Below are 21,523 nucleotides of genomic sequence, written 5' to 3'. Positions count from 1 at the left end.
GGGTTTCTCTTTGTTTTGGTTATTGTCTCTTTTGCTTGTGCAGAAGCTCTTTAATTTGATGTAGTCCCAGCTTAAACCCACAGACTTATGGTCAACTAATATTTGACAGAGGAGCAAAGACTATGCATTGGAGCAAGAAAGTTTGTTCAATAAATGGTGCTGGGAAAACTGGGTCACTACATGCAAAAAAATGAAGCTTGACCACTACCTCACACCATACACAAAAATCAACTCAAAATGGATTAAAGAACTAGACATAAGACCTGAAACCATAAAATACATAGAAGGAAATATAGGCGAAACACTACGTGATTTGCCCATCAAAGACATCTTTACAGGCACATCACCCAAAGCAGTGTAGTAAAGGCAAAGATAAACAACTGGGACTACATCAAATTAAAAAGCTTATGCACAGCAAAAGAGACAATAACAAAAACAAAGAGAAACCCCACCGACTGGGAGAACATTTTTGCACCCAACACTAATGATAAAGGACTGATCACAAAAACCTGCAAAGAGCTGATGAGACTCAACAACAACAGCGAAAATAATCCTGTAAAAAAATGGGCAGAAGAGCTAAAAAGAAACTTCTCTGAAGAGGAAATGCAAATGGCCAACAGGCATATGAAAAAATGTTCAACATCACTTGTAATCGGGGAAATGCAAATCAAAACTACCATGAGATACCATCTTACACCAGTGAGAATGGCACATATTAAAAAAACTAGCAACAACAAATGTTGGCGAGGGTGTGGAGAAAAAGGAACTCTTCTGCACTGTTGGTGGGAGCGCAAACTGGTCCAACCACTATGGAGAGCTGTGTGGAGATTTCTGGACCTACTAAACATAGAGCTGCCATATGATCCAGCAATTCCACTCCTAGGTATCTACCCAAAGGACAGAGAAACATCAATTCCAAAGAGCACCTGCACCCCTATGTTTATAGCAGCACTATTTACAAGAGCTAAGCTTTGGAAACAACCCAAATGCCCAAAAATAGATGACTAGATCAAGAAGATGTGGTACATATACACCATGGACTACTACTCAGCATTCAAAAAAGATAAACACATGCAATTTGCAGCAACATGGATGGCGCTGGAAGGGATCGTGCTCAGCGTAATAAGCCAGAAAGAGAAAGAAAAATACCGGATGGTCTCACTCATAGCAGGAATCTAGAAAACTTAAATAAGGGACCAGGAAAAAGAATAACTATAAGAAAATATCAAAATCAACAAATAACTATGAACAAGAGATTCTCTATGGGGGTTGGGGGCGGGGAAAGGAGGGCCTGGTGTAAAAATAAGGGGGTTGTAATTGTATGGGGAATATAAAAATAAAATTTAAATTAAAAAAAATAATACCTCTAATGAAATTTTCATTTTAATTGTTTTCTTTATCCCCACAATATAAGCTTAATATTTTTAAGTTGTTACTTGAAATAAATTATCATCATTGGAAAAAAAAAAAGAACTCCCATGATTCAACAAAAGCAATGTAAACAATCCAGTCAAGAAATTGGCAGAAGAACTTAAAAGACATTTCTCCAAAGAAATGCAAATGACCAATAGGTATATAAAAAATTGTTCAACTTCCCTTATGATCAGGGATATTTAAATCAAAACTACAATGAGATACTACCTTACACCAGTAAGAATGGCACACATATTTGACTTTTTGACTGATTTCACTCAACATAATTACCTCAAGGTCCTTCCATATTTAAATACTTAAAATAATGTCCTTTTCACATTAATTATGACTATAATGTATATGCGAAAAAAGTCACCTTTCTCAAATTAATGATATTTTGCAACATAATTGCAATAGCTAAATGACATGATATTGAATGACTATACTAAAATTCAGAATTGTCCAACTTTGTAGATTTGGGATATTTTTTGTTTTCTGTTTATTATAGTTATTATCAATATGTAATTATTTATACTGTCCTTCATATTGTGTTAAAAATGATCCAAAGCACTTCATTATAAAATTCAGGTACAGTCCTCATTGCAGATAGTAATCATGGCAAATTGGTGACAAAAGTCAGTCACTGAACAGAGAAAATTATTTTTATCTTCAGTTACTAGCTTTAAAATATTGTATTTCACATGAGAAGAGAAATAATATATTGTTAAAAATGACCAATAATGTAAGAAAATTTAAAAAAAGAGAACTAAACACTTCACAAAATGATGGGAAATTAAGCAAATTACTTTTATTAGAATGAATTTTCATATAGAAGTGAAAAAATCTCTGTTGTTATCAATAGAATAATTATTTGTATTATCATCTTTATAGACATGTGGAAATCTAAGATGTGCAAACCAGATACAGACATAATTTAGGAAGTCAGAGAGTCTTTGTTGTGATTAAGATTTCCTAAAAATTGTGGAAACATGAAACGATGCCAAAATGTCTTCTGACATAGAAGGCTATTAAACTGAAGAATTGTTTAAAAAATATATAGGGTAAACTCAATTGTGAGGCCTACATATTCTTACTTATGTTAGCCACCCAATAATAAAAAAATGAATTTATTGTTAAACCCTTTGGAAAAGAACATTTCTGGAAATTAAAAATGAAATGATCAGACTGTAACTCTTGCTTACACATTCCTTCCTTTAATTATTATAAGAATGCTGTCTCTAGTTTATTTCAAAATCCTTTCAGGCCAATTATAACTTCATTTGCTTGAACCATTTTATATTCATCATATGGCAGCATCACTGGTGTGAGCCCAAAAGTTGCAGCTTTTTTGCCTTCACCAGATATTCAGTAGCATTTTTGTTAAGCTCAACAAAGCTTCAATTGACATGCTGAGGATTATGGAACCATATATTGCATAGGGGTATCCAAATATTAAGTCAATTAATGAATTGATCTACAATTATAGCTATAGCAAAAGCAACAGGAAGTGAATCACTCTAACAGATAATGCATTGATTGCTCCATCTCTTGGCAAATATTGCATCATCTGTACGGAGGATCTGATTCATGAAATTTTACTGTTGGAAAACACTTCAGAGAGGCAAACAACTTCTGGCCTTTCAAATTGCTTTCTCCATGAGGTGGAATGAAAATGAAAGCTAGATATTTGCAGAAGGTGGAGATGCTGGCAACAGGGAAGTCGAGATCAACGGGCTTGTGAGAAGAATAAACTAAGGTGTCTACTGTGACTTGTTTTTGTAATAGGGCCAGTTAATAAGCAATAACTGCTTTCAAACTTTAAAAAAAAATTCTTGGAGATAGTAAATTTTAACCTACTTAAATAACATACACAAAACAAATTATAGAGAAATAGCAAACAATACAAGGTGTCCTATATTAGAACATTCAGAATCACATAATAAACATACTTGTACGCATCACCTACCATAAAGAGGCTTTGTTGTTAAATTACACAGAAAGTGAGTTAGCATAGGGAACGATTTAGCTATCATAGACCTAATTATTACTGAGACAAGTTTTCCTGAGAGTGAGAGTCACAATAACTCATTATCATACATAATAAACACATAACTCACTATCTAGTATTCTATATTCTTGCATTCACTTTCCTGGGAGAAATAATTCAACTGGATCAATCTGTTGTGATTTAATTCTCATCAAATTTCACATCAAACTACCATTCCTGGTTGTCAGAATTGATGTTAGAATTAATTGTATTTGAAACCCATGGCAAAAAACACCTTGTTGGTGCTCTATGATCTGACCCTTGATTGCTTGCTGGCTATAGGTCATGATATTCTCCTCTTTTCTTACTCTATTTCAGCTATTCTGGCCTTTCTCTTCAATAAAACATGAAGTTGATATCAGTCTCATAGTTTTTACATTTGCTGTATCAATATTTTGGTATGCTTTTCCACTAGATCTAGTTGTAGGTACCTCCTTTCACTTCAAATGTCATTTTGACTGTACTTTGTCATATTGATGACCCTACATCACCTCTTTTTATTTTCCCTTCCTCTTTTAATATTTTGTAATTCTTATTATATTCCAATACTATTTTTATATTTACTTGTTTAGTTGCTGATCAGTTTGTCTATTCACCAGAATATGAGTTTTTTGATAATGAACTGTTTGTTTTACTGATCAGTCTCCATAAGAGTTGTGAAACAAGGGCCTCCCCTGGTGGCACAGCAGTTGATTGCTGCGCTGTGAAGCTGTCTGCAGCCTCTGCAGTGCAGGTTCCATCCAAGCTGACAGGCGAGGATCCCACATGGCTCGACAGACCTATCCTGTCGCACCCTCTACTCCCCTCAGCAGTGGATTTCATCAGTCTGCCTGTTCTGCTCCCCGCTCTTTCTCTTGTGAATCCTCTCACCCTCCCGCGAATTTGGACTGTACCCCAGTTCTGTATAAATAAATAAATAAATAAATCTTTAAAAAAAAAGAGCTGTGAAACAAGTAACTAGCAATCCTTGAAGTAGGTTACCAATGTGAAGTACTTGCTGGTAGTGATGTTATTCACGGAAAAACATCTATTTACCTACAAGCTTTCTCAAAAAGATTTTCTCGTTAGCCTAATTCTAGTCAGACTCCTCTGAGTTATCTTCTTGACTAAGCCTCAATTTTGGTCTATAAAGGTTTGAATAAAAACACACATAGTTTCTAATAGATACAGAGGACAAGTCTAGTCTTCCCTAGAGGGCTTATTTGAAAAATTCACAGCTGATAAAATAATTCACTGTTTTTTTCCAGCCAACAACTGAAGACATAACTCCTGCCTCCCTGTCTGTGTGGGAAGGTAATAGTCTAATTTCAATATACACCAGTTCAACAAATCCATGTAAGTTTTACATGGATCAACCTATTCCCTGTTTTTTTTTTAATTTTTCGCTTGCCTTACTCTATAAAAATTCTTCCCATCCTCCACCTAATTCCCTCATTCTTCATCTAAAATGCCCTGTCACTTCTGTACAAATCAAACTTCAGTTCAAGCCATAGTGTGCTATTTTGTTTACAGCAACAGGATGCTTATGATTTAAAAATACACTATTCCCATTAAGTGGTTCTTACACCTTTCACAAAAATTAACTTGAAGTGGAGTAAAGCCTTAAATGTAGCACTGTAAAATCTTAAAATTTCTAGAAGCTAACATAAGAAAAAAATCCTTTAACAAGGGTCTCAGCAACAATTTTTTGAATATGACACCAGATATGTAGAAAACAAAATGAAAAGTCAAGAGTAGGACTACATCAAATAAAAATAATTCTGCACAGCAAAGGAAATGACTGACAAAATGAAAAGGCAATCTATACAATGAGCAAACTATCTGCAACCCATATATCCAATAAAGAGTTAATATAAAATATGTAAAAGGAATTCATAAAGCTCAATAACAAGAAACAAACAACCCAATTAAAATATGGACAAATGACCTGAATAGACATTTCTCTAATGAAGGGCTACAAAAAACAAAACAAAACAAAACAAAAAACAAACAAACAAACACCTAACAATTACATGAAAAGTTGCTCAACATCACTATTCATCAGAAAAATGCAGATCAAAACCACAATGAGGGCCTCCCCGGTGGCGCAGCAGTTGAGCGCTGGGTTGCGAAGCTGCCGGTGACCTCTGCGGCGCTGGTTCGATCCCGGCTGCTCCCCGGCCACCGGAGGAGGGTGCCACATGGCGCGCAGACCTCTCCTGCCGCCCGCTGCTCCCCTCAGCAGTATACTTTGGTCCTTCTGCCTGCTCTGCTCCCCGCTCTGGCTCTGGTGAATTCTCTCACCCTCCCGCGCTTCTGACTGTACCCAGTGCATGCATAAACAAAACGAACAAACAAACAAACAAATAAATAAATAAAACATGCCTCTATATATAACAAAAAAAGAAATAATAGTTGCAAAAAATTAAAAGATCAAAATGTAAAAAAAAAAAAAAACCACAATGAGATATCATCTTATGCTTGTAAATGGTTATCATCAAAAAGACAAGTGATAAAAACTGGCAAGAATGAGGAGAAAGGGGAATGATTGCGTAATGTTCATGAGATTAATAATACAGTCTTCATGGAAAACACTGTGGTGATTCCTCAAGATATTCTTTTAAGAGAACAAATTTGGGCCTCCCTTGGTGGTGCAGCGGTTGAGCACTGGGCTGCGAGGCTGCCCGCAGCCTCTGCAGCGCCGGTTCGTTCCCTGGCCGCAGGCAAGGGTCCCACACACAAAAAAAATAATAATAAAGAGGACAAATCTGCTTTTATTTATTGCCTCCTCAGTAAGTTTAAATCCTTAAAGGGTACAGCATCATGTGGATTTGGTGTCCTATGATCCTAGCAGGAAAGTTACTTCAGAAATTGGCATGAAACATACCACTCTTTCCGTGGGCATACATTACCTTTTCCCAGGACACTCTTGTTTTATTTGGTTTGCCACCAGTAGGAGCTGTGTTGTTCTTTGCTTTGTACACATAAATACATCTCTTGCCTAGACAGAATTCAGTTTATCTCAAGAATAAACATTCATGGGCCTCCCCAATGGCGCAGCAGTTGAGCACTGGGTTGCAAAGCTTCCCTCGGCCTCTGCAGCGCCGGTTTGATCCCCAGGCACCGGCGAGGGCCCCACATGGTACACAGACCTCTCCTACTGAGCTCGCTGCTCCCCTCAGCACTGTATTTTGTTGGTCTGCCTGTTCTGTTCCCTGCTCTGGCTCTGGTGAATTCTCTCACCCTCCCATGCTTCTGACTGTACCCAGTGCTTGTATAAATAAATAAATCTTAAAAAAAGAATAAACACTCACAATTTTAAGAACTCTATGGTCCCTCTGGTTCCAGAGACCCCCCCTTGTAGCCAGTAAAAATTGCCTTGGACTGCAGCTTTCCAGCCATATTTTAGAAGTCCTGTCTCAGCAGGCCTTAGTTATTTGTTCCCAAAGTTCAGCAACTGATTATATCTATCTTTTCTTTTTACTATCAGTATGTTATCATCTTTATATATCTCCATATCTATTTACCTATCTATATCTAGAATCATCAAGAAATTATTTAGCCATTGAAAAGCCATAAAAATGAAAATCCTGCCATTTGAATAACATGAATGTACTTAGTGGGCATTATGCTTAGTGAAATAAGTCAGAAAGAGAAATACAAATACTATATGATCTCACTGATATGTGCAATCTAAAGAAAAAGAATCTTCAGAGAAAAATCAGATTTGTGTTTATTAGTGACATGGAGATTGGAAGGAGTAGAAAAAATGGATGACAGTCATCAAATGATACAAACTCTCAGTTATAAAATAAGTAACATCTGGGAGTATAATGTACATGACGACTTTCGTTAACACTGCCACATGGCATATTTGCATGTTAAGATAGTAAATTCTAAGAGCTCTCACCACAAGGAGAAAAGAGAAAACCATTTCTTTTCTTTTTTTAAATATCTATAAAAAATGATTCATGTTAATTAACCAAATTTACTCTGGGAATAATTTCATAATATAGGAAAGTCATTATGCTATAAGCCTTAAACTTACATGCTGTATATATTGTTTGACAAACTATTTTTAAAACAATGCAAAAGGTAATGAACTTTTTCTAAGTTTTTATACCATTGTGGACTAACCAACAGTAAGGAAAATAAGTTTATCAGGTTTATTTTGCCTTTCAAAAAACCCAGAAGGTGCATAACCCTAAAATACTATGTTTTACACCTTTTAGACATCTAGCAAACAACAGATGGGCCTTGCATTAGCAACAATATATCAGTTGTTTGACTATGGGCACTCAACATGGTAGAGGGGTCTAGGAGGAGTTCAGTTGCTGTTGGTCTTTATGCTTCTCAGTCTTTTTCAGTTTCTCTCTGTCTGCCTGTGTATACAGCCCCCTGTTTTGTTAGTAAAGGCCTTCAAAACCCACCAAAGTCTCCAATTTTCTTTTTTTTTAAGATTTATTTATTTATTTATTTATTTATACAGGAACAGGATACAGGCCAGATTCGTGGGAGGGTGAGAGGATTCACCAGAGAGAGAGTGGGAAACAGAACAAGCAGACTAACCAAATACACTGCTGAGGGAAGCAGCGGGCACAACAGGAGAGGTCTGCCGCGCCATGTGGGACCCTTGCGGGCTGGCCGGGATTGAACTGCGTTCAACTGCTTGCACCACCAGGGGAGGCCTCCAATTTTCTTTTTGTCTGTGAGAACTGACAAATGACAGTGAATCTGTCATCCTGACAATGAACCAACCTGGCCTGGCCAGGTTGCACAACACCACCTTTCCAAATAAATATATATTTTATACATTATCTTAATTTGGTTTAAGATAAAAGCTATATTTTTTTAAAATTTTATTTATTTATTTATGCATACAAGAACGGGGGTACGGGCCAGAGGTGTGGGGGGTAAGAGGATTCACCAGAGACAGAGTGGGGAACAGAACAAGCAGATGGAGTGAAATACACTGCTGAGGGGAGCAGCAGGTGACTCAGGAGAGGTCTGCTGCGCCATGTGGGTTGTTGCTCCCTGGCTGGGCATGGAACTTGTGTGCAGTGGTTGCAGACAGCTTTATAGGTTGTATCTTAACCCCTTTGCACCACCAGGGACACCCAAGATAAGAACTATCTTTAGGCTACTTTTAAAAATAGTTAATTAATTTTTAAGTGCAGTTAACAGTAACTGGGGTACCAGCATAGTACATCCACCACCAATTCACCCATACTCTATCACAACAGACCATTATGCTTCCCTCCATGCCTCTTCTTTCCCCTTCCTCACCTCCTCCCCCCTTGGTGTCTCAGTTCTGTAATCAGTTATCAAGGGTTAGTTTTTCAGTTTGTCTTTATCTGACTATTAATTTAGTGACTTAATATTATACATATCTTTCTCCTTTTGATTTATTTCACTTATTTCCTTTCAAACACCATCCATGTTGCTTCAGATGGCATGAGTTTATCTTTTTTGATCACTGTGTAGTATTCCATCATGTATAGTACCACATTTTCTTTTTTAAAAATTTTTTAAAAGATTTATTTATTTATTTATTTATTTATTTATTTATTTATTCAAGAACCAGGGTACAGGCCAGATTCTGGGAGGATGAGAGGATTCACCAGAGACAGAGCGGGGAACAGAACAGGCAGACTGACCGAAATACACTGCTGAGGGGAGCAGCAGGCATGACAGGAGAGGTCTGCCACACCATGTGGGACCCTCGCTGGCTGGGAACGAACTGGCACTGCAGAGGCTGCAGACAGCTTCACAGCATGGTGGTCAATTTCCTGAGCCACCAGGGGAGGCCCATTATCACATTTTCTTGATCTGCTCATCTGTTCTGGGATAGTGGAATTACTGAGTATAATGGCAGACCCATGTTTAAAGTTTTGAGACACCTCAATACTACTTCTAGGCTACTTTAAAAACATATTCTTAGCAAAACTAGTTAATTTACAGGAAATAAAAACTATTTCCCTACATATAATTTTAGTAGAAATTATGTCTAACTTATAAAATTGATTGCTGGAAAGATTACTCTTGGTTAAAAAGTTATTTTTAAGAATTTTTGTAACTGGGGCTGAAGCCAAAGATTGTTACAGTTGGTGCCCCCTGGAGGGGTGTGCTGGTGAGGATGGATAGCCCCAGGGAAAATGTGAACAAAGTATAGGTGGGGGTGTAGACTCAGATAAGAAATATAAGGGACTATAGAAGCAGGCCCCCAGGATTCAGCATTCAAAATTTCAGTGTTTTCAGATCTTCAGCTATTCCTGGTTCAGCCATTTCCGCCCCCACCATGCTGATCTCCCAGAAGGCTGTTGAGGGCCTCAGAAGGAAGCGGACAGGCTTCCTTCAAGAAGCAAACCTCAGAGAAGAAAATTTTGGAGGCTTTGCAGGTAGCCGAGCGACTCGAACTGTTCCCAGCTTTGCTGCTATTATAGCCTGGAAGGAAAGGTGAAGACCTGCAGCTGGGCACGTGGATGAGTGTAGGCCATTTGTTGGGTCATTCAATTGCTGCAGCTGCTGCTTTCAGTGTTGATTGTCTGGTGCTGTGCTGGCAAATCTTGGCAGCTCTGGTGAGCATTGCCTGTTGTGTCTTCTGCTATCTCCTGATCTGGATCCCAGTTTATTATCTGGCTGCCACATGCTTCAGGCTCTCAGTGGTGAGAAGATGCCATCTTGGAAGGCTTTGTGTTTAGGACTTTAAAACATTGGACACCACTTTGGGTAAGGTAAATGGCCATTTTTGGCTTCCATAGCCCTTTGTTTTTCTTGTTTGTTAAATAAATCCCATTTTTTGTTATTTTTTGGACCTGAGTAGTCTTGCAATTGTGTGCACAGGTGAAGAATTAAGACAGTGACTAGTAAACTATTTGGGCACTCTCCTTGACCAGCTTTATTGCCCCTTGCTGCCCTGTATCAAGATGTTGTCACATTTCCCACATCTCATCCTGTATCAAACCTTGGATTCTTCTTTCAGCATAGGCTCTCATAAAGCTGGGAGAAATATCCATCCCAAAGCCCCTGCCACCTCATGGGCACTATATCTGTGCAAGGTCTCTTCCATCCTGCACAGGACCTGTTCCAATTGCACCAGGCATTTGTCTATGTCTGGCTATTCATGGGGAAATGTCCACTGAGGGAGGAGGCTGGACACTGCATACCACCTGCTCATGGCTGGTCACCCCCCAGTCTCTCCCCAGGTCTCAAAGGGCTCCATACCCAACTTCATGGAATCCTGCTGATTTCTATGCCACTTGTGCAACCATCCAAGGCAGCGTAGGCTCATGTCAGTTATTGAAGACCAAAATAGAATTTGAAGCCCTTGGTGAATTTTTCAGACCTTTAATGCTGAAACGGGGAGCATATTCACAGGCAGGCAAGAGAGACTATGTGTGGCTCCAAGACTGAGAGAGGCAGAACAGAAACTGAGCCCCCTCTACACTGTTAAGTGCCCATAGCCACATAAGTGATAAATTCTTGAAAATTCAAGGCCCATCGGTTGTATGCTAAATAGTGGAAAACATAGCATTTCAAGGTTATAAGCTGTAGAAGGTGAAAATAGCCTGATTTTAACTAATTTTCCTTATGGATGTCTGAAATATTTTATGTCTATGTTTGTTGCTGGCACTTAGGGGACAAAATCTTCTTGATTTTTTTTCCTTTGATTTTTCTCTCGTATTCTTAGATCCTGCATATATTAGACACATGTTGTAGTCAAAATAAGTAGAATAATGAGATTCTATTTTATCAGCCTGAACATTCTGGATAACATCTCCTATGTACTCACTGTAAGATCTTCCTTTATAATTTTTAGCTATATGGACCTTTCAAAAACATAGCTGTTTTGCTATATAACAGTCCACAAATTATTTTAACTCTATATCTGATAGTTAAAATACTGAGTTTCAGAAAATTTGGTCTTTACATAACTGTAATCTAAACATTTAAAAAATATAGAGAGGCAGGTTAAAGATGAAGAGGTAAGAAGATCCTAAAATCAACCTCTTCCATGGACATAACAAATCTACAGTTACATATGGAACAATTCCATTTGAAACACAACTGAAAACTAAGGAGTAGCATCTCCACCACATAGAAGGAAAAGCCCCTACAAATAAGTGTAAGAGAATCTGACATGATCTGACTAGAAACAGCACCCCTTGATGCACTTCACAGTGAAGTGAATTTCTTAACTGTAAGGGTTATCATAAATATGAAGCTTTTTCCTGGGTGTTGGGCTTGTGTCCCACAGGTACCTCTAAACTTGAACATGACTGAAGAAATGAATCCCCAATAATATTTAAGGTTAGAAAACAAAATGGCTTATGTTAAGTAGACATAATCAGGTAATGCAAAATGGAGATTTTGCTCTTAAAGGGCTGAACATAAACCCAACTACCCAAGAACCAATATAAAAGGAGGATGCTGAAGGATACCTAGACCATAGCTGCATGAAATTGATTTGCTAAATTTAGAACCAGCTGGAGGGTAGGAGCAGGAAAAAAGATAATCTTTCTGGGAACAAAGACACTACAGGAGCCATCTTTTAGTTACCTCTTAAAAAAAAAAGATTTATTTATTTATGCATACAAGAACTGGGCTACAGGCCAGAGGTGGGGGGGGGGTGAGAGGATTCACCAGAGACAGAGTGGGGAGCAAAAGAGGCAGATCGAGTGAAATACACTGCTGAGGGGAGCAGCAGGCAAGTCAGGAGAGGTCTGCTGCACCATGTGGGTAGCTCCCTGGCTAGGGATCGAACCTGTGCTGCAGTGGCTGTGGATAGCTTCATAGGTTGTGTCTTATCACCATGCGCCACCAAGGAGGCTCTAGTTACCTCTTTGTCCATCTATTCCTGCTACTGGTAGACACCATACTTGCAAGATCAATTTAATCTTATAAGGTCAGAGGGTGAACCACCTGGCATCCACTGCTCCAGGTCATCACCACACATGCTCAAGTGTTCTTGCAACTCCCTCTGGTGCCAATAACAGGTGGGTCTTTGGGCCTTGGCAGCATGTGCAATGCATATGGAGGACACCACTTTAGCATATCACTTGGTGGCCAGGGAGAACTGTGTTACTGAAACCAAAGGAAGTGAAACAACCAGAAAGACAATCCTTGACACTCTTAACAACTGGAATTATCAGTAAAAAATCAGACTGATCAGATAAGCACAAAATTATATAGACAACAAAAAAGTAGTACAAGGTTAATCAATAAAATTAATTTCCAACACAAACTTAATTCTTCTAGACTGTTTAACCTAACACATAGAAATAAACACAGAGACAAAAAATATGAGGAGACAAAGGAATATGTCCAAAGCAAAAGAACAAGATAAAGCCACAGGTAAAATTCTTAACGAAGCAGAGGAAAATAAATTACCTGATAAAGATTTCAAATTATCCTAAACATACACAAAAAGCACAGGAGAAGAATGTGTGAACAAAGGAGGAACTTTAGAAAGAGAAAACATGAAAAAGTTCCAAATTGAATTCACAAAGCTGAAGAATATGATAGCTAAACTAAATATAATACAATAGAGAGATTCAACAGCAGACTAGATGAAGCAACAGAACCAGTGGTCTGGAAGACAGGCTAGTTGAATTCACCTAAACAGAACAACAAAAAGAAAAAAAAAAGAATTTAAAAAAGTATAGTTTAAGGGACCTATGGGATAATGTCAAGAGGAATGACATTTGCATTATTATATGGGTACTAGTAAGAGAAGAGAGAGAGAAAATGACAGAAAATATGTTTGGAGAAATAATGGCTGCACATTTCCCTAACCTAGAAAAGGAAACAGACATCCAGAAGAAGAAGCTTCAAGACTTCTGAGTCCAAAAACACACACCTGATATACTATAAATAATATAGCAGAAGTTAGAGAGAATACTAAAACCAGAAAGAGGAAAAACAACTTACTTACAAAGGAATCCCCATAAGGTGATAAGTGGATCTCTCAACATAAACTTTGCAGATCAGAAAGGAATGGCATGATATGTTCCAAGTGCTGAAAAGAAAATACTTCTGGTCTGGTGCTGGAGCTGCAGGGCTGAGGGCTTGAAATGGTGTGTGCAATAACAGGTTCCTTGGTTCCAGTGCTGGTTTTGACTGTCACGTTATCATTTTTTTTTCTCCCAAGGGCTGGCTCTACCAGTATAATATGCTCTTTAGAGTATTAACCAGGATGGTCTTACATCAACAGGTGTAAGAGAGAAAGACTGCAGTAACTGTCAAACAGAAGAATGTACCTGACAAATGACTAGATTCCAGCATGGTTACTCACTTATTCAAGATAATTAAAAACATTAGCTGTGTGAATGACAGCTGATAGCAGATCCCGGGTTCAGAAGGCAAACTATTTGACAGTTAATCGGAAATACAAGTGTGGTTATGAGATTCCCGTGGACATGCTGTGTAAAATAATTGCTGATATTTGTCAGGTTTACACACAAAATGCTGAAATGAGGCTATTTTATGATTTTAATTGGCATAGTGATGAACAAAGCCCTCAGGAGTACAAGTGTGATCCTGCAGATTACTACTGTGGGTTTAAAGCCTCTAGAGCAGAAGTTAAACAATCTGAACCAACAGTTCCCTGGGTGGGGGAGTCAAGAATAAATTTGATTGGACATTTAAACTGACACTGGAAAATGATTGAATGCCTGTCTACTGTTCTCTCAATTGATTTAAAATCTTCCGATACAGAAGCTGGAGTAGTTACATTTGAAAATCCCAAATTCAGGATTCTTGTAGAAGCAGCAATTAATGCTCACCTTGTTCCTCTAGAAGAGAGAGACCAAATTTTGTAGTTAGCTTACCAAATTCATGACACCACTTGCCTGTGTATTTGCTAACAACAGATCAATATTATGGAGGTCCCTGAATTACAAAGGGAACCTTTTCCATTCCTCCTCCTGCTGAAGTGGTTAGAACTCTGTATAAATAAAAACTGCTTTTTGGGAAAAAAAAAAGCAATAAGATTACACTTTCAATTACAAATACTCTACCCAGGAAACATATTGTTCAGAATTTTAAAAGAAAGAACTTTTCAGACAAAAGATTTATCACTACCAAATCAGTCTTTGAGAAATATTAAAGGGACCTCTATAAAAAGATTAGAAGCGGGTCTCTCTGGTGGCGCAGGCAGTTGAGTGCGGCGCTGTGGGTCTGTCTGCAGCCTCTGCAGCATGGGTTCGAACCCAGCCGGCCAAAGAGATGCCCACATGGCACGGAAGACCTCTCCTGTCTTTCCCGCTGCTCCCCTCAACAGTGTATTTCGGTCTGTCTGCCTGTTCTATTTCCCGCTCTGTCTCTGGTGAATTCTCTCAACTTCCCACACATCTGGCCTGTACTCCGGTTCTTGTATGCTTGAATAAATAAATCTTTAAAAAGAAAAGATTAGAAGTCTCACTAAGAAGTAGTAATAAAGCTTAGTCTCACTGACAAAAGTAAACATACAATTGGTGTAGTTTCTTTGTCAACAGCATAAAGATTACCTAAAAAACTAAAAATTAAAATATCCCGTGATCCAGTATTACTGCTCCTAGATATTTAAACTGAAGAAAATTAAAATGTTAACTTAAAAAGACATATGCACCCCAATATTCACAACAGCATTGTTTAAAATAGCCAAGACATGGAAACAACCTAAATGCCCATAAATGGATGGCTGGTGTTATTGAAGCAAGCAAAATTAAGTGAGCTTATTAAAGAATCAAGACTGATATCTCAGCCCAGAAACAGCTTCCAAATAGCTCTAGGATGGCTGCCAATCTCTAGGAATTGACTACACCTTTGTAGAATCCACAACCACAAGGATGAAAAACACACAATTGTGGACTAGGACTAGAAGTAGAACAATCTGTCATGTGAGCACATAAAAACGCTATTATGCAACTAATAAAATTGTTTTGTAACTATACTCAACACTAAACCAAACCAGCATTTGGTATAATACTGGAACTAGTAACAATAAAAATCCTGACCTTAACACCCTTATAAATTGCACAAATATAGATAATTATGTATACTGGAATATAGTTATCAATCCCCTTGTCAAGCCTCTATGAAAACAAATTGGGCCAATGAAAAGTTTACTGTTCGGGATAATAAGTCTTAGCCCAGAATAATTATGTTTCTTACAAGGTGCAAATAATTATAGGCTTAGGACCTCCCTGGTGGCACAAGGGGTTAAACACCGCACTATGAAGCAATCTGCAGCCTCTGCAGCATGAGTTCAATCCCTGGCCGGCCAGGGAGCAACCCACATGGCACAGCAGACCTGTCTCGCCCGCTGCTCCCCTCAGCAGTGTATTTCAGTCAGTCTGCCTGTTCTGTTCCCCACTCTGTCTCTGGTGAATACTCTCACCCCCCGCATCTCTGGCCTGTACCCCAACTCTTGTATGCATAAATAAATAAATCTTTCTTAAAAGTTGAAAAAAATTCAAATAAGTATAGGCCAAGGGAGATATCGTTTTTTTCCACTACAATTATCTTTGTAATCACCCTCTTCCCTTATTTTAGCTTAAATTTAATTGTTAGAACAAATGTATGTAATTATGTTAATTTCCCAATCTCCACCCCAGCACCATCCCTTGTGTCTCATATTCTCTTTCTTTTTTCTTTTTTTTTTTTATAGATTTACTTATTTTGTGCATACAAGAGCTGGGACATAAGCCAGAAGTGCAGGGGGTGAGAGGATACACCAGAGACAGAAGGGGGAACAGAACAGGCAGATCGACCAAAGCATACTGCTGAGGGGAGCAGAGGGCGAGACAGGAGGGGTCTGCTGTGCCATGTGGGCTACTCCCTGGCCACCAGGGATCAAACTCGTGTTGCAGAGGCTGCATATTGCTTCATAGTGTGGTGCTTAACCCCTTGCACCACCAGGGAGGCCCCTCATTTTTCTCTTTCGCCTCTCCCTCAGCCTCAGAGATCTCAGGAAGTCTATTAATACCCACTAGTTTTTGAAAGCATTTTACATTATCAAATGCTGTGCTACATAAATGTCCAGTATTTGTTTTTATTATTCTGACTTACTTTACTGCACATAATTCTCTCAAATTGATACAGGGCAGCAAGGGGCACTAAAACTGGATAAGGACTCTCCCCAAATAGTTTACCGGTCGCCACCTGAGTTCTTCACACTCATCTCATTGTAAGACTACTCAGGTTCAGAGAACAGTAATGGGATTTATTTAACAAACCAGGGAAAAACAAAGAGTCACTAAGTCTAGGGCCTCCCTTGGTGGCGCAAGCAGTTGAGTGCCATTCTGTGAAGCTGTCCGCAGCCTCTGCAGCGCCGGTTTGATCCCGGCCCACCGGCGAGGGTCCCACATGGCGCAGCAGACCTCTCCTATCGTGCCTGCTGCTCCCCTCAGCATTGTATTTCATCAGTCTGCCTGTTCTGTTTCCCGCTCTATCTGATGAATCTTCTCACCCTCCCACGCATCTGGTCTGTACCCTGGTTCTTGTATGTATAAATAAATAATTAAATAATTAAATAAATCTTAAAAAAAAAAGAGTGACTAAGTCTAGAAATGGCTGTTTACCTCACCCAAAGCACTGTTTATTGTTTTAAATTCCTAAACACAAATGCTCCCAAGATGGCATCTTCCTGCCACTGAGGACATGGAGCATGTGGCAGCCAGACTATAGACTAGGTTCCAACTCATGAAGACAGCAGAAGACAGAACAGGAGATGCTCATCAGAGCTGCCAAGATGCCTCAGCACAGCACCAGACAAGCGACACTCAAAACAGCATCTGCAGCAGCTGAACTACCCAACAAATGACCCACATTCATACAGCTCAGCAAGGTGATTGGCTCTGGGTCTTTGCCTTCCCTGCCAGGCTGTAACAACAGCAAAAACAGAAACAGTCGGTCATCTGCTACTTGTATAGCGTCCAAACTTTTTCTCTCTGAGACTGATTGCTGGAAGCCTCTCCATGTTCTTTAGAGGCCTTCAACAGCCTTCTGGAAGATCGGCATGGAAGACGATCTTCATGGAAGATCAGCCATTTCTAAATGGCTGACCCTGGACTCCCTGAAGATCCCAAAATGCTGAAATCCCAAAAGCTCAATCCCAAACACTGAATGTGCAGGGCTGCTTCTGCAATACCTTATATCAGAGTCTCCACCCCCACTGATAATTTTTGGCATATTCCCTGGGGCTATCCATTCTCACCAGCACCACCCTCCAGGGAGCACCACCTGTAACAGTTTTTGGCTTCAGCCACTGGTTACAAAATTACCTCCAATTTGTTGAAAATGGCTGTATTTCATACTTTCTTATGAATGCATAATATTCCATGGTGTGGAATACCACATCTTCTTGATCCAATTGTCTGCCAATGGACATTTAGGCTGCTTCTATGTCCTAGCTATTGTAATTAATGCTGCCTTGAACATTGTGGAATATATGTTGTTCTTTTTTAGTGATTGTTTATAAGCTCAAGAGTGGTATTGCTCGGTTGTGCAGTATTTCCATTTTAGTTTTTTAAGGTAAATTCAGAGTTCTTTCTATAGTGGTTGTACCAGCTCACATTCCTACCAGCAGTATAATAGGCTTTCTTTATCTGCACATCCTCTCCAACACTTGTTCAATGGGGGGAGCTTTTCAATATATGATGTTGTCATGGATGTGAGGTGATATTTTGTTGTTGTTATTGATACCGGAATTGTCAGGTCTAGTCTCCTAGCCAGGAACAGATTCCAGGCTGCAGGGGCAGTGCTGAGTCCCAGCCACTAGACCCCCATGGGTTGGTGTCTCACGAAGCAGCAGCAGGAACTTCGCAGACACTCAGGCAAGCAAGCGAGAAGAGGCAGGTTTGTTTTGAGAAAGAAAAAGTTTATTGAGGAGAAAAAGAACAGAAATAAAGTGGGACTCCCAGGCCAGGGAACCAGGCCTGGGAGGGGCAAGGAAGCCCAAATGGAGTCGTGTCTCAGGGAATATATACCTTTTCTTCCCTCATTATTCTAAATCTCCACCAGTCTCTTTGTGATTGGTTAGTTCTCAGCTGTATCACTTAATTTGCTACTGAGTGGGGGATCTTCACATTCCTTATCTAACAGATTTGTCTTTCCCCATTTGTTGCATCTTTATATTTATGGCCCAGTCCTCTGGATGGGCATCCCTGCATTGAAGTTAAACAGCTGCCCTTCTAAGTTGTCCATAAATTAAACCACTCTCCATTTCTCCAATCTCTGCCTCACTTTACCACTTGAAGGAAACCAGGACCAGCTTTAACAATATTGTCCTTGGTCCTGAGATGTTTGTTTTTCCTAGTGGAATTGGTTACATTCCCTTGGTTGTACTGATCTCTGAAGCCTCCCTAAATTCTTCAGAGGTCCCCTCCTGCACTGTCCCTAAAACTGCCTAATTTCTAGCTTGCCCTGTGTCTCATTATCATGGAATATATTACTAATGTTTTCTTCAGTATATTTTATTGTTTCAGGTCTTAAATCTAAATCTTAAATCCATTTGACATTTACTTTCTGTGTATGGTATTAAAGAGTAACCCAACTTCATTCTGTTATGTGTGACTTTCCAGTTTTCCAAGACCATTTATTAAAGAGACTGTCTTGTTCTCATTTTATGGGTAAGGGTTTTACCATACATTAAGTAATGTTATGTATGTGAATTTCTGTTTTTCTTTATTCTGTTCCTTTGACCCAAATGTATATTTTTATACCAGTAACATATTATTTTTAATATTGTTGCTTTATAATATTTTTATTTTAACATTTATGATATTTTACATGTTTTAGATAATATTTGCTTCCCCCTACCCTCTCAGATTGAGTCCCCCTAGAATTTCATTCTCCAAGGCACACATGCACCATCACTACAGTCCCTGTGCTCCTCACTCCCTCCCTCTCACTCCTCTTCCGCCTCCTCCCCTGCAGTATGTCTCTGGTTTATAATTGTCTGTTTTTGTGTTGTTGTGGTTTGTACTGCTATTATTTTTATACTGATGTCTAATTTGGTTCCCCTATATTCCTGTTATAAGGGAAACCATCCAATATTTTTATTTTTCCTTCTGGCTTATTTTACTGCACATAATACCTTCTAGCTCCATCGCTTTATAGTAAATTTTAAAGTGGGGTAATATAACATATTCATTTCTGTCATTTTCTTAGGGTTGCTTTTGCAATTTGGGGCCTTTTGTGGCTTCATATAAATTTTAATATTTTCTTTCAGTTTCTTTGAAAACTATTTCTGATATTTTGGTAGGGATTGCATTAAATTTATATATAACTTTAGGGAACATAGTCATTTTGATTATAATGATTCTTCCAATCCATGAGCATGGGAGATCCTTCTATCTCCTTATTTCTCTATCTAAATCCTTTAATATATTGCAGTTCTACTTGAACAGTTCTTTCATCTCCTTTGTTAGATTGATTCTGAAGCATCCAATTCTTTTGAAGCAATAATAAATGGAATTATTTTCTTAATTTTGGTTGTTTCTTTTATTTGTTGTTTGCATTTAAAAGGCCATAAGGAGACTTGGATCAACATGACTAGAAAACTCTGTGAGTAAGACCTCTCATAAAAAAAAAAAAGTTAATAGGGAGGAAAAGGAAAAGCAGCAGGTCCCTGAGAGAACTGGGACATGGAAGAGAAATGGGTGACTCTGGCAAACTGCCTGAAAAAGAAAGTTGCCATGAAAGAAAACTAGAAGGGAGGAAAGCTCAGAAGCCTGTTACCCTCCGCCACCCACAAAGTCAGCACTCTCAGACCAACAGAAAGGAGGGGAAAAAAAAAACTAAAACAACAAACAAGAACAAACTATGCATCAAGCGGGACTGTGAGTGGAAAGAAACTATATTTCAGTCACTGTACCCTAGAACTGGAACTGTGGAGAAGGTGCAGGAATCACTGTGGAGGTGAGCAAATGGCTCCAGGCACCTTTAGAGAAAAACAAAGACTCACAGGAGACCTACAAATAGCCCAAGGCCAGCCAGTAAGCTTGAGCAGAAAAACCATGCACTTGATAAGCATATGTGGATCACAGCTGCCCAGGTCCCCGCACCTGCCACCTAGGCTTGTGGGGAGACACGCTGGAGCCCTCATTGAGAGGAATGTCCCTCACTGAGTAATCAGAAACCAGGCCCCCAGACATAGGGGCGGGGTACAAAAAGACCCATTTCTGCGGACACTGAACTGGGCTACAGCCCACGTCCTGGACCTGAGGGCTTTGGAACTGAGACATAGGGCATGGATTTGAGGGTGTGAGATCCCCACAACGGTGGGGCACAAGGCAGACACAGCACCCCCACACATTTGAGTGCTCCACGCCATTCCGACTCTGTTCCCCACACCCACTGGATAAAAAAAAAACATTTCCCGAAGGACACTAGGAAAGATCTATGGCGCCGCCTAATGACCAGAAAAAAATCACCAACACCCTATAGTTGGAAACCTGGGATCCCAAAAACACCCTCAGGCGCTGAGAGAGGGTGGGCCAAGCAAATTGGGGTAAGGAGGGAAATAAGACCTGGAGAAAGACACCATCCTGGAACTGAGAGCTAGGCACAGGATCCAGGGCAAGGGACATGACATAGCAGCAGGCACTGTACAGGGTGACAGCCAGCGTTTTGGATCCCAAAGCCCTGGAACTGAGACCTAGAGTGCAGAATTCAGGGCGCAGGATCCCTACAGCTGCGGACACAACACCCAGTGAATATGGGGCAGACACAGCACCCGGATTGAGGCTTGAATAAGAGCCCCTGTGTTGAGGTGCTCCCCTCCGTGCACCCCCCACACACACACACACACTCAGAGAACCACTAGCAAAAAGCAGAGGTCAGCAAGTACGGGTCTCTGGCACCACCTCGTGACCAGAACAAAATCACCAACTAGCTGATTCCCTGTTGGAAATGACCTAAATACAGAGGGAGGGAACTGTAAGGGACAGTGCCCAGCAACACAGCATCAACACCCTGGTGGAGTTTTGGCCTACCAGTGCTGGTCTCAGTTCAGTAAACTCTTTCCGACACCTCTAAAGCAGCACTCCAAAGAGATGCCTGCCAACACCAGTGGCACAAATTCCCAATGCATAGAACTAA

General features: G+C 39.6%; 1 pseudogene across 1 annotated transcript; it reads left to right on the top strand.

Moving 5' to 3' along the window:
- Positions 1–13,767: 13,767 nt before the first annotated feature.
- On the top strand, positions 13,768–14,259 carry LOC311187541 (proteasome subunit alpha type-6-like; annotated as a pseudogene). The gene has a single exon. The product of its transcript is annotated as a proteasome subunit alpha type-6-like (transcript).
- Positions 14,260–21,523: the final 7,264 nt, after the last annotated feature.

This window comes from Talpa europaea (assembly GCF_964194135.1).
Source record: "Talpa europaea genome assembly, chromosome: X".
In the NCBI taxonomy this organism is placed as follows: Eukaryota; Metazoa; Chordata; class Mammalia; order Eulipotyphla; family Talpidae; genus Talpa; species Talpa europaea.
This window is presented reverse-complemented; position numbering and strand designations above follow the sequence as displayed.